The sequence below is a fragment of the Octopus bimaculoides genome, chromosome 1 (genome assembly GCF_001194135.2).
Source record: "Octopus bimaculoides isolate UCB-OBI-ISO-001 chromosome 1, ASM119413v2, whole genome shotgun sequence".
Taxonomy (NCBI): Eukaryota; Metazoa; Mollusca; class Cephalopoda; order Octopoda; family Octopodidae; genus Octopus; species Octopus bimaculoides.
This window is the reverse complement of record NC_068981.1, coordinates 150,947,433-150,959,968: the sequence shown is the minus strand read 5'-3', so window position 1 is coordinate 150,959,968 and position 12,536 is coordinate 150,947,433. Positions and strand designations below refer to the sequence as shown.

General features: G+C 36.3%; 1 pseudogene; it reads left to right on the top strand.

Annotated features, from left to right (window-relative positions):
* Window positions 1-12,536, top strand: part of LOC106881739 (histone-lysine N-methyltransferase SETMAR-like) — a 100,430-nt pseudogene that overhangs the window by 13,723 nt on the left and 74,171 nt on the right.

The following is a 12,536-nucleotide window of genomic DNA, read 5'->3' as shown; positions in this document are numbered from 1 at the left end:
ATATATATATATATATATATATATATATATATATAGTGTTTATAAATATTTATAAATACATACATATATGCATATACATACACACTAACTCACGCATTCATGGGGGTGTGTGTACATGCATATATAATCTCCTGAGGATCGAAATTATTATTGTATGTATGTGTAATATTTATTACGCTTGAGTATTCATTGATGCGTTAGAGGTTGTTACGGTATTGCTTTTGTTTATTTTATGATTGGTTAGGTTAAAAGTTTGATGTCTCCCTCTCTACTTATAGACAGTAACGTACCCAAACCTAGCTGTTTAAACTGAAATGTATCCAGACCTTTCCTATTTCATCTTCTTTTTCTTAGTGCATGTGTATTAATTGTGGTTGTGTGTGCATACAGTAATGGAAACAAAATGTTTCGCTGGCAGATGACGTTACTTTACTTTTTACCACATAGTTGGGAGCTTCAAACCCACCATTTTCCAATCTCATCCTCAAGGATTTTAGTATATTTCTAGTTTACTAAAATCTTATTCCCATCATTCTATCTGTGTGTGTGTTATGGATAAGGTTGGTGCATGTTTAGAAGACAAATTAGCAAACATTTTGAAGTGGCTACCAGTAAATGCATTAACGCTAAAATTAATTTTCTAATTCACTAGTACTACCATATTAGGTAACATTATAAAGTATTCTTTCCATGGGAAGAATTAGGTGTACGTAGGTTCTGATGAAAACACCAGAGAGCCGAAACTCGAATCAGATTGTTCTTGAGTTTCTCTCTGCAGAGAATTATTATGTAAAAAGAAACAAGTATTGCATTTATCACAGTATTAATTTAGATATTACAAGGTTTGTTATATTATGAGATAAACAAGAGTTATAATTGCTGATTCGTTCGGTCAGTCGACTGTACAAGATGACGGGTGTGCACCATCCGAAAAAACTGCCTTTCATCCTTTCGGGGTCAATAATGTAACGCACTGGGATCGGTGTAATCGACTAGCCCTCTCCCCAAAAATTTCAGGCCTAGTGCCAATAGTAGAAATTATCATTATTATGATTATTATTATTATTATTATTATTATTATTATTATTATTATTATTATTGCTGTTGTTGTTGTTGTTGTTGTTGTTGTTATCATTATTATTATTATTATTTCTTTTTATCACAGATTTTGTTGGAGCTCCTGGAGTCTTGCATGCGTAGCGGGATTGCTACCTGCAGCCTACGGCACCATGCTATCCATTCTTTTCAGTTATCTGATATTTTCCTGATTATTCTGGCCATGCCAAGGAGGCAAACCTTTTTGTAACAGTTCTACTGGGCACTCTATTCCAACTTACTTTATATTCCCTTGATGCCTTCTGTTTCTGTTCCCAAGGACCCAGTAATAATCTGCACTATCTTCTCCTTCTTCATTTTCCATAGACGGGCTATTTCGTATTTAAGAGGGTTGTATTTATCTACCTTTTCACCTTCTTCATTGACTATTCGTGGGTCAAAGGGGCATGCTACATCAACTACATAACATAGGTGGTGCATCTTGTCCACCACCACTAGGTCCGGTCTGTCATGCTCTAAGGCCTGATCTGTTTGGATTGGAAAATCTTACCGGGTTTTGCTAGTCTCCAACCGCGTCACTCTCTGCAGTTTGTGCTCATACCACGATTTGCCTCTCTCTAGCACCCACTTTTCACACAGTTTCCAATGTAACACTTTCGCTACGTGATCGTGCAGCCACGACTTGTAATTGTTTGGGGCAAGCGCATAGCATTCGTTCGTGATGTGGGCAATGGTTTCATCCACTTTATTGCAGATGTGGCACAGCGGAGACACTTGCTCATTCCTAAGATTGACCCTCCAGTTTGCGCAGCTAGTATAGTACGCTTGGTCTCTTTTTTTAGTGTTCCTTTCATCAGCCAATCCCACCTATTTTTCCAGCAACTTCTGCTGTGGCTGCATGGAATTGATTGTGTAGTCCTTTCTTGTGTAATTCTTCTTCATGTCCTTTTTGCACTTCTTCCTTTGTTTTCCTTTTTTCTCTGCTTTCAATATGCCTTCGTTCCTAACTGTCATTAGCAAGGTTTCCTTAGGTATTTTATTAAGCTCTTGAGTTCGATACGCACGTAGTCTTCCACACTTATCAGTCCTCTTCCTCCATTTGCTCTCTTTATGTATAAGCGATCAGTGTCCGCACGTGGTTGATGGGCACCAAGCATCGTTAGAAGCTTTCTTGATTTCCTGTGCTTTAGTTCCTCCTCTTTCCACTTCAGGATTTCAGCACCATACCGAACAACTGCGACTGCGTGCGAGTTTAATGCCGAAATTATGTTTCTGACATTTTGCTTTGAAGCATTTTTTCTCACTTGCCGCAGGTACTCTCTTTTTGTCTTTTCCTACATGTCATTCTGTTTGATTCCATCTGCCTCAAGTATTCCCAGGAATTTATTACTGAATTGAGGTTGAGATTTAATTGCCTTCATCATTTCACCACTTGGCAACCATATACCTTCTGCTCTGAAAAGTTTTCCTCGTCTCATCACAATCGTAGCACATTTTGACAATCCAAACTCCATCTTAATATCACTGGAGAAAATCTGCACAGACTGGACTAGGCTGTCCAGTTCTGCCTCAGTTTTTGTGAATAGCTTCAGGTCGTCCATCAATAGCAAGTGGTTCAGTTTTTCCCTTACCTCTTTCCAACTTCATTTTCTGTTGTATTTCACTCGAGGAGATCATTCCCAACGCGAAGATCAGCAAAGACACCCCTGGAAGACACCTCTCTTGATTTTCACCTCTCCTAATACTTGATTCACTGCTGCTAATTCCGTTCTCCAGCATTTCATGCTATTCCATATGAGGCTTCTCCTATTTTCTGCTACTCCATACATCTCCATTGTTTTTATTATCCAGGAGTGTGGTATCATATCGTATGATATACGATAGTCAACCCATGATATGTTCAGGTTTGTGTGTCTTCTCTTGCACTTCCTGATAGTTAGATTATCAATTAAGCGCTGATCCTTCGTTCCCCGGCCCCTCTTTCGACACCCTTTCTGTTCAATAAGTTGCAGCCCACTGTTTCCAGATACCTATAAGTTCACCAGCCAACGCACCTAACATTAGTTTTCACATTAGCAGAAGGCATATTATTGATCTAAAGTTGGATACAACACTTTCCTTTTCAGGATCCTTGGCATACAACAATGTCTTCCCTTTTGTCATCCAGTTGGGTACTTCGCCTTTCTGCAAGCATTCATCTAGTTGTTGCGCTATCCTTTCATGGAGCCCTCTCAGCTCCTTCATCCAATAACCTTGGACCCTATCCGGTACTGGGCTCTTCCAATTTGGGAATTTTTTAAACTGCTTTCTTATCATTTCTGTAGTTATCTTTGTCTTCTTGGCCTTCTATATTTCTTAACCTATCTTTGATTTCATGCAGCCACTCCGCTTCATCATTAAGCTCTACAAGTTGGTCCTAGATACCTCTCTAGAATGCCCTGCTTTCCTCTGCATCTGGAATTATTGTTACGTGCAATTGCCCATTTAGTTCCTGAAACAGTTTCTTCTGGTTTGCTTCAAACAATCTGTTTTGCCTGAATTGTTTAGTTCTATTGTCATATCTTCCCAGTTTTTCTTTGGTTGCTACTACATTTTGTTTCAATCCTTCCAATATCACATCATAACCTTTATCCTTTATTCTATGTGCTCTTTCCAGCATTATTCTTATGCTCTCGTTCTGAAATTCGCTTCTATTCAATCTATCAACTTGTCCTAAATGTCTTTTTAACCTTGTTTGTTTCTCACAAATTCTTTACGTTCTGTTTGTTCTCTTCTTTTGTATCCGACTCTGTCTGCAGCAACTATAGCTGCAGCCCAAATAATCTTGTTAGTTTCAGTTATATTTCTCGTCTGAAATAGCTTAAGGACAGAATCTATCTGTTCGATTTCAACTTTGAGCTTGCGTCGATCAATGTACTTCAGATTGGTGGGTGCTTGATCTTGGTCTTCTCTAATATGTCGGCACAGCATCCTCACTATATCTTCTCGGTCATCATCGTATTCTTGTGCTACAGCTCTTCCTATTACTTCTGCTTCATTTGCTGAGAATGCGTTTACATTTACACTTTGCTCTACGCCTTCACTGCTGCCATTCATTTCTCTGTTCTTGCTGGGCAATGTATCTGTTTCTATTTTCTAATTTCCTTTTGTTCTCTTCAATTTCTGTCTGTTAACTACCCTTTTGTTCTTATTGCTATTGCCTGGTCGGCTACCGTTGCTCACTTATTTCGAAGAGTTTTATTTCATTCCATTTTGCTTTCATTTGTTGTCGGAATCCCCTTCTACTGGGTTCACTCCTGATCCAGCATTCAATTCCCTTTCGGTTTGCTTCCTTAGTCCACCTTCTTTGCCTCTGGCTTTGTGCACAAGCAGTCTCTGGATGACGACCGGGCTTGCGCTGCTCAACCACAGGGCACCTGCCGGATGAAAGGCTTCTATTTTCGGTTCCAGCATCATTAACACCGTTATTTGATACATTTATATTAGACATTTTCACTTATATTAGATATTTTCACTCAACAATGAGGTTTGTGTTTTAAAGTTAGCCACCAACCGGTATTTTTATCAAGACATCATCTCTAGAAATATTGTCAACCAAAACTGCAGAGCTCTTACTACCCATAAGTTGGGCCTGTTCCCTTCCAATTTCTATGTGTTGGGGTCCGTGATCATGATTCTCACTAGGAGATAGGTGAGCATCAGTTGGTCCCGGATCTTCATCCAAATATTGCTCTGGAATTAAGTCCCGATTCGCGGTTCATTCGTCTTCATCCCAAGCATGGAGCCGTTGGACACTGACAGGTTGTCACCATTGTGACTAAGGAGTCCTATCTATCCCAGTTTTAAATCAGTGTTCCTTCTCCTAGACAGACTGCCAACCAAGGCTCACGAGTTCCGTCAACCCATTTTCAGAATGGCCATTGACTCTTCTGAGTTCCTCTGCCCTTTGCCGGGTTTTGTTTTTAATCCTGCAGGGTGTCGAAAATCCAAACTCTTCACCAAGCAAGCTTAGTGGAGTTGCAAGTTTAGTCGCCGACGATTCGATAGTTTCACAACACCACTTGTTAATCATCCTGGGTAATTATCAATCAGGGTAATTATTTACTTCTTCACTATTATAATTTCACTATTACTACCATAACCCCTGTCTTATTATTAACTTGTTCACTACTATAGTTTGCCTATTACTAATATAATTGTATTATTACTATAAGATCTAGAGGTCTTAATATTGTTTCCCCTGATTTCTTTAGACAACAAATGATGGCAGAATTACGGCTGTTGGTTTAGCTATTGATGTCGCTTCGGCGCTAAATAGAAGAGCGGGCTTGTTGCTGTTGTTGTTACTATTATTATTATTATTATTATTATTATTATTATTATTATTATTATTATTATCATCATCATCATTATCATCATCATCATCATCATCATCATCATCATCATCCTCATCCTCATCATCATCATCATCATCATCATCCTCATCATCATCATCATCATCATCATCATCATCATTATTATTATTATTATTATTATTATTATTATTATTATTATTATCATTATTCTGTAGTCATATTTTTATCACGTGCTTTCACTGCACCAACGAGCGCAGCTCTGTGTGCCTTGGGCGGTTTGTTGTGATGCTCTTATTTTTACTGTATTGAAAGCGTTTTACGTAGGATATGTGCAGTGCCTAGTAGTGCTATTTTCTGTATGTTATATAAGCTTGTTAGTCCTCGTGTTTCTGTTATGTATTTGTCTGAATATTTTTTATCATGCCTAATGCGCTTACTATGATAGGTAATGTTTCTGTTTTTAGACTCCACATTCGAGTTACTTCTATTTCCAGATCTTTGTATTTTGAAAGTTTCTCCGTTTCTTTTAGAGAGACGTTGTCATCTGTTGGTATTGATACACCGATTAGAAGACATCATTTTTTATTAGCCTTGATTTTTCTATCTGTGTATATTGGCATATGCTAGAGTACGATTGCTTTCTCGTTTGTTTTCTGTTACCTTTTCTGAGATGTGCCTATACCATCTTTTTATCAATATTATAGACGTCGCACAGTATACAATATCGTGATGTTGTTGATGGAAGATATTGTGTCTACCGGGGGTTTGTACAGTTTGTTAAGTCACAACAAGGACCTTTTTATCACAAGTTTGGTTGGAGCTCCTGGAGTCTTGCATGCGTAGCGTACGGTGCCATGCTATTCGCTCTTTTCAGCTATCTAATACTTCCCTGATTATTCTAGCCGTGCCAAGGAGGCAAACTATTTGTAACAGTTCTACTGGGCACTCTATTCCAAATTCCTGTATATTCCTCTTGATGCCTTCTGATACTGTTCCCAAGAACCCAACTGTTCAAGTCAGTATTGTTCTCCATGATCTCATACTTACAGACAAGATGTTTCGTAGAGTAGGTGATATTTTATACTTTTCCAGACATTCTTAATCCAGCTATGTGGCAGACTATCAAAAGCTTTCTATACTCTATCCAGGCTATCGACAAGTTTTTATGTCATTTGTGACAATCTTCAAGATCATCTTATTGATGAGTAGCTGATCTTTACAACCATAAGATCCACGTTTACATCCTTTTTGCTCATTAGGAAATATGCAACTTTCTATTAAAAAACTAAAGGTATATTCAGTTAAGACAGATGTTAATATTTTATACATTGCTGTTAAGCAAGTTATCGGTCTATGATTTTTTGGTTCAATTTTATTCATTTTTTGAAAGGTTGGAATGTTACACCATTAACTAACCAAGAGGGAATCATACTAGGTTGTTGCAAAACGTTGTAAAGTTTTGTTAGCAATTCATGGTTCTCTGAGAAGGCATTCAACCAGAAGCTAGGAATTTTATCCTTTCCAGGAGACTTCCATTTGCTTGACTTCCTGAGAGCAGATCTTACATCTTCTTCCTTAATACCCTCCCACTTTTGCTCTTCTAAGCAGACTAAGTCTGTAGATATTCTATCAATCCAAGGGGCCTTTTCATTGTGTGATTTTTCTTCTGCCCAAATTTTATTCCAAAATTCCAGCACTTCTTTTGATGGGACAGGCTTTACTGTAACTGGTATTTCCCCTATCTTCCTGTAAAAATCTTTTGAGTTGTTTTTGAATATGCTGTTGTCCTTGAAGAATCTAACGCGCTTTTCATACCTTGCTATACGGGCAGCTTTAGCACATACCTTTTGCTTGATGGTTTCTATGGTGGCATCAATGTCAACTATGGTTTTCACATTATATTTTTTCTTTAGTTTTTGGGTCTTTGTAGGTTTGATACTCTTATCAAATTTAAGGTTTTTCAAACATTCTATGTCAGATCTAAGTAGTTCAATTTGGTGTTGAATGCGCTCTTGCCAAGAATGCTTTTTGTGGGAGTGTTGTCGTTTTCTAATCTTTTTACCACATAGAACCGTTGAGATTTTTGCGGATGCATAGTACAGGTGGTTGAGATCTGTAATATCAACATCATTAGCTGAAATTATGTCCTTAAGTGCAAGGTAGATTTTACCAATTATTTTCAGGTTTTGGTTAGAATTGCGAATTTTGGGGAGAGTGTCGCGTTCATTCATACTGGTTTCTTTAATTTTCAGCCATTCAATCATGATTTGATTTTTTAGATCATATAGTTCTGTTGCGTCGATTTCTGTATGACTTTCTTCATCTATTTGATTTTCACTTGCCTTAGTGTTTATGGTTGTTTCAGAGAGTATTTCACTTTGCTTATCCGTTACATTAACTCTTTCAATTTTTATTGCATTTTCATCAGCTCTGGGCTGGTCTATAATTATTTCCTCTGTAGTATCTTCTTTAGTCGCAACTTCGTTACTTTTATCCCTTACTGATTGTTTAATTTGGACAATCTTTAATTCAGTTAGTAATTTCTTGTTCATAATGTTTCATCTGATGTTGGCAAGTTTGTAACTGTCCATGTAGGGTCTTACTTCAAGGTGTTTCTGTCTCCAGTTTAAGTAGATTTGTACAGTGTTAGATTTATTAGTGGGAAAATATATGGCATGATAGAAGGCCGTAAGAACTTCTTTATTATCTTCCCTAGACCATTTTTCATTCCTTTTCTTTTGGTTATTTGATGACGAGAATGGATGGCCATTTGTTGGAATATTCCAGTTGTAGGGTACTTCCAGTTCCTGTGTTTCGAGAAGATATGAACCAGTAGCGGACTTTTTATGTACAATTTGGTTCATCATTCGACTACACGATTCTTGGTGTTCTGGGTGACGACAGAACCGATTTGTATTTTGCTTTGTTCTCATTGAGGCATGACGAGTTTGGGCGTTAACATTAGGGGATGGATCTGTCTCTTTAGGGTTAATTTTTTGAGACAACACTGCCTCCGAGTTCTCTGCATGTAAACATTGCTCGTAACGTAGCTTCTTAAGGCTAAGAGATTTGTATTCGTCTGTATCTTATTTTGCTGATAGATTTGTCTAAGGGCATAGTTTTTTGTGGTGTTTTTAAACTCATGAATTCTTCACTCTGTGTTCGTTCGAAAATATTTTTTAAATTGCTTTTTTTGTTTTTGTCTCTTTTTTTTTTTTGTTTTTGCTTCGTTTGTGACACCTGTTTTCGTATGCGTGTATGTGTGTCCAGTAAATTTCACGAGGTTGTGTAAACATTGGGATGTATGTGTAGTTCTATGGGTATTAAAATATATATATGATTATGTAGACATTCGAATGTATGTGTAATTACTCAATTTATGTACTTACTGTTTAGTTCCATTTATATTTTATAATTTGTAAACTTTCCGGTGTTGATTTCGCGTGTGTGTCTCGCACATGTTTCACTGAGATGTCGTGCATAGGAGAAAATGCGCTTTGTATGGCAGTAAAATTTCGTTTTTGTGATTATTTTCGTTAAAGGGTCGGTTCCTTCAAGACTTCCACATGTTCCTTTATCCCATTCCACCGATGTCATTAGATTAGATTTGTTTTTTAATATTATTATTATTATTATTATTATTATTATTATTATTATTATTATTATTATTATTATTCAGTAGGTTTATTTTTATCACGTGATTTCACTGCACTACCGAGTGCAGCTCTATGTGCCCTGAGCATGCGCTGCAGTTTGTTGTGATGCTCTTATTTTTACTGTATTGAAAGTGTTTTACATAGAATGTGTGCAGTGCCTAGTAGTGCTATTCTCTGTATGCTATATATGTTTGTTAGTTCTGATGTTTTGCTTTGTATTTGTCTGAATATTTTTTGGCATACCTAATGCGCCTATTATAATAGGAATTGTTTCTGTTTTTAGGCTCCTCATTCGAGTTACCTCTATTTCCAGTTCATTGTATTTTGAAAGTTTCTCCGTTTCTTTTAGAGAAATGTTGTCATCTGTTGGTATTGATATATCAATTAGAAAGCATTTTTTATTGATCTCTGACAACTACATCTAGCCTATTGGCTTTGATTTCTCTATCTGTGTGTATTGGCATATCCCAGAGTATGGTTACTTTCTAATATTCTGTGACCTTTTCTGAGGTGTGCCTATACCATCTTTTTCTTTTATTATTCCATAGTGTTGACACAGCTTCCAGTGTATGTAGATCCCAACTTTGTAGTGTCTGTGAATATATTCCTTCTTAGCTAAGGCTGGGCAGCCAGAGACAATATGATTTATTGTTTCTTCTCTATCTCCACATATTCTGCAGCTACTTGTATTTCTTTTCATTACATGTTTTAGTAATTTCTGGTAGGAAGACTTTGATATTGTGTTACAATTAAAAATCCTTCAGTCTTTGCTTTGAGTCCTGAGCTTCTCAGCCATTGTTGGGATCTTGCTTTGTCTATTGCTTTTCTGTTTAATTTAACCCAGTATTTGCCACGAAGGGGCTTTTCTTGCCATCGTTTTATCATGATCTGTTACTGTTCCAGTTATAGCTAGGATTTCGGTTGTTTTACAACTTTTGTTGTTTCTTCTTTTCCTTCATAGTTGTTAGGTACTATGACTTCTTTTTTGTATTTTTCAGCTTCCTTAAAAACTGAAAACAGTATTTTGTTTCGTTCGTGTTTTGTGGCTATTTGTATTAGTTTTCTTTGCTTCTGAAGTAGGTATTTCTGTAGTCCTATGTTGCTTATTTTGTAATAGTTTTCCAGCTGTATAAGGCCTCTACAACCTTCCATACGTTGTATATATAACCTTTCTATGTCAGATTTTAGGTGGTGCATCCTAAATCTTGCCATTATTTTTCTTGTTTTCCTATCTATTTTGATTAGTTCATTTAGAGTTCAGTTAAGAATATTGTAGCTCTAGCATATAAATAGGAAGGCTAGAGTGTTGATACCTATTATCCTGTTTTTGCATTGAGCTCTGTTTTCAGTATTAATCTAATTCGTCTGTAGTATGCTTTTTGCGAAGATATTATTGACTCTGTTATTATCTAGTGTAACAATTAAAAATGATAATAATAGAATCACTAATATAGGCGATTGCAGGCTCATAAAAGCATTAAATAGCTGAAGGATTAAAATTAATCAAAGGTCATACATGCATATGCATATATGGAAAGCTAAGTAGCGAAGGGAACGCTAAAATTTGAAAATGCCGTTAAGGAAATATACTTCATAGGGTGAGAGAAAAAGAGAAGGTATAGATAAATAGGGAGGGGGAAAGCAGAAAACAGAGAGAGGGGGGAGAGGAACGGGCAAAATTGGATAGATAAAAAATGAAACGAAAAGATGAAGGGAGGAATAAAGGTTATGTGAAGTAATAATAAAGAAAAGATGATTTTGCAGAAATTATTATCAGGTAAGAGGTAGATACTATTTAAAAAAAGTGAAAGAGTGTTTTTTTCCTATGTGAACAGCTGTAAACTCGCTCCGTAAACGTGTTCAACAGTTTATGTTTGGAAAAGAAGATAGAAAATTGCTCTTCGTACAGAGAGGACAGGAAGATTTCTATTTGTCATAGGGGAATGATCAAGATAAAATTTTCCAATCTGAAGAAAAAGTTTGTTAGGGTCTCTAAAGTACAAGATTAGTTTGTTAAGTCCTGTGGAATTACGCTTACGATTATATTTGTAGGTAGAAAGTGGTTCGCCAGTCTGGATTTCAAATCCGTAGAAGATAATCCAATATAAAGAAATTTCTTGGATCCAGGGGTAATCTTGCAGTGGTACACGATATTTTTAATACTACAATATCCATTTAGTACAGAGGTTTTACTTGGGCCACAGTTGCAAGGCCTAATATCGTTGATATTATTTAAGGCCATTTTAACTTTGTTTACTCCTTCCTCCTCCCTATTTATCTATACCTTCTCTTTTTTTCTCATCCTATGAAGTATGTTTCCTTAACGGCATTTTCAAATTTCAACATTCCCTTCACTACTTAGCTTCCCATATATATGCATGTATATCTGTATTTGTTTCTGTATGTATGTATATTAAGTATGTGTACAAATCTGTGTATGTGTTTATGTAAGTGAGTGTCTGTGTATGTATGTGTACGTGTGTATGTACGTGGTCGTACACGTCTATAAACGTATGCGTATGTATATATGTGTGTGTTGTGAGTATATGTATGTGTGCACGTGTATGTATGTGTATATATATATATATATATATATATACATAGAAATATATATATATATATATATATATATATATATATATATATATATATATATATATATATATATATACACGTCATATTTTCTATGGTTTCTTATATCTGTTAAAATGTCTGTTTAATGAGCACTGGTGTTTATATTCACCCTGATGAGATTGAGGCATTGCCGATCATTATTCATCCTGTCGGATGTATTTTGAATGCATTCCTCGAAACCTATGTCGATTATATGAAGATATAAATGATTTAATAACATATTGAGCGTTTATCTCCATTTTCAATTTTTCCTACACACGCACAAACACACAAACACACACACACACGCACACACACACATACAAGGAAGTCAATTTGTAGGCAGAACTTATAAACTGCGTTTGAGCGTATAAAGCTCTAGAAGAAAATAGCTTGAGTGAAAAAACTTCAGCCGCTTTAGGATAGCTTTTCCTAACGCATCACCGCTCAGTGACGTGGTTGAAATCTCATTGGTTAGTAATAAAGGTTTATCGGCTGTATGTGGCTCGTAGCGGTCATACGTATGTATGCACGACCGCACGCACAACGTGTTCGATAGATGAAGAAATGTAAATAGTGTATTTAAATAGACGGCGTGCAAAAACAAAATTAAATAAGTAATGTTACAGGGAGAACGTATAAATACCGTAAAGACAAAGACATTTATGCACAACAAAACTGAAATACACTGAAGTCAATTTTTAGGTAGATGCGGCAAAACTAAATTTAAACACTGGGTGAACAAAAATTAAAAATAACTAAATTACTTTTCAGGGAGAATGTACAAAAACCGTAACAACAGAGAATTTTACGCATGACAAATTGAGACACACGGAGAGAGGGGGGAGGGGAGAGG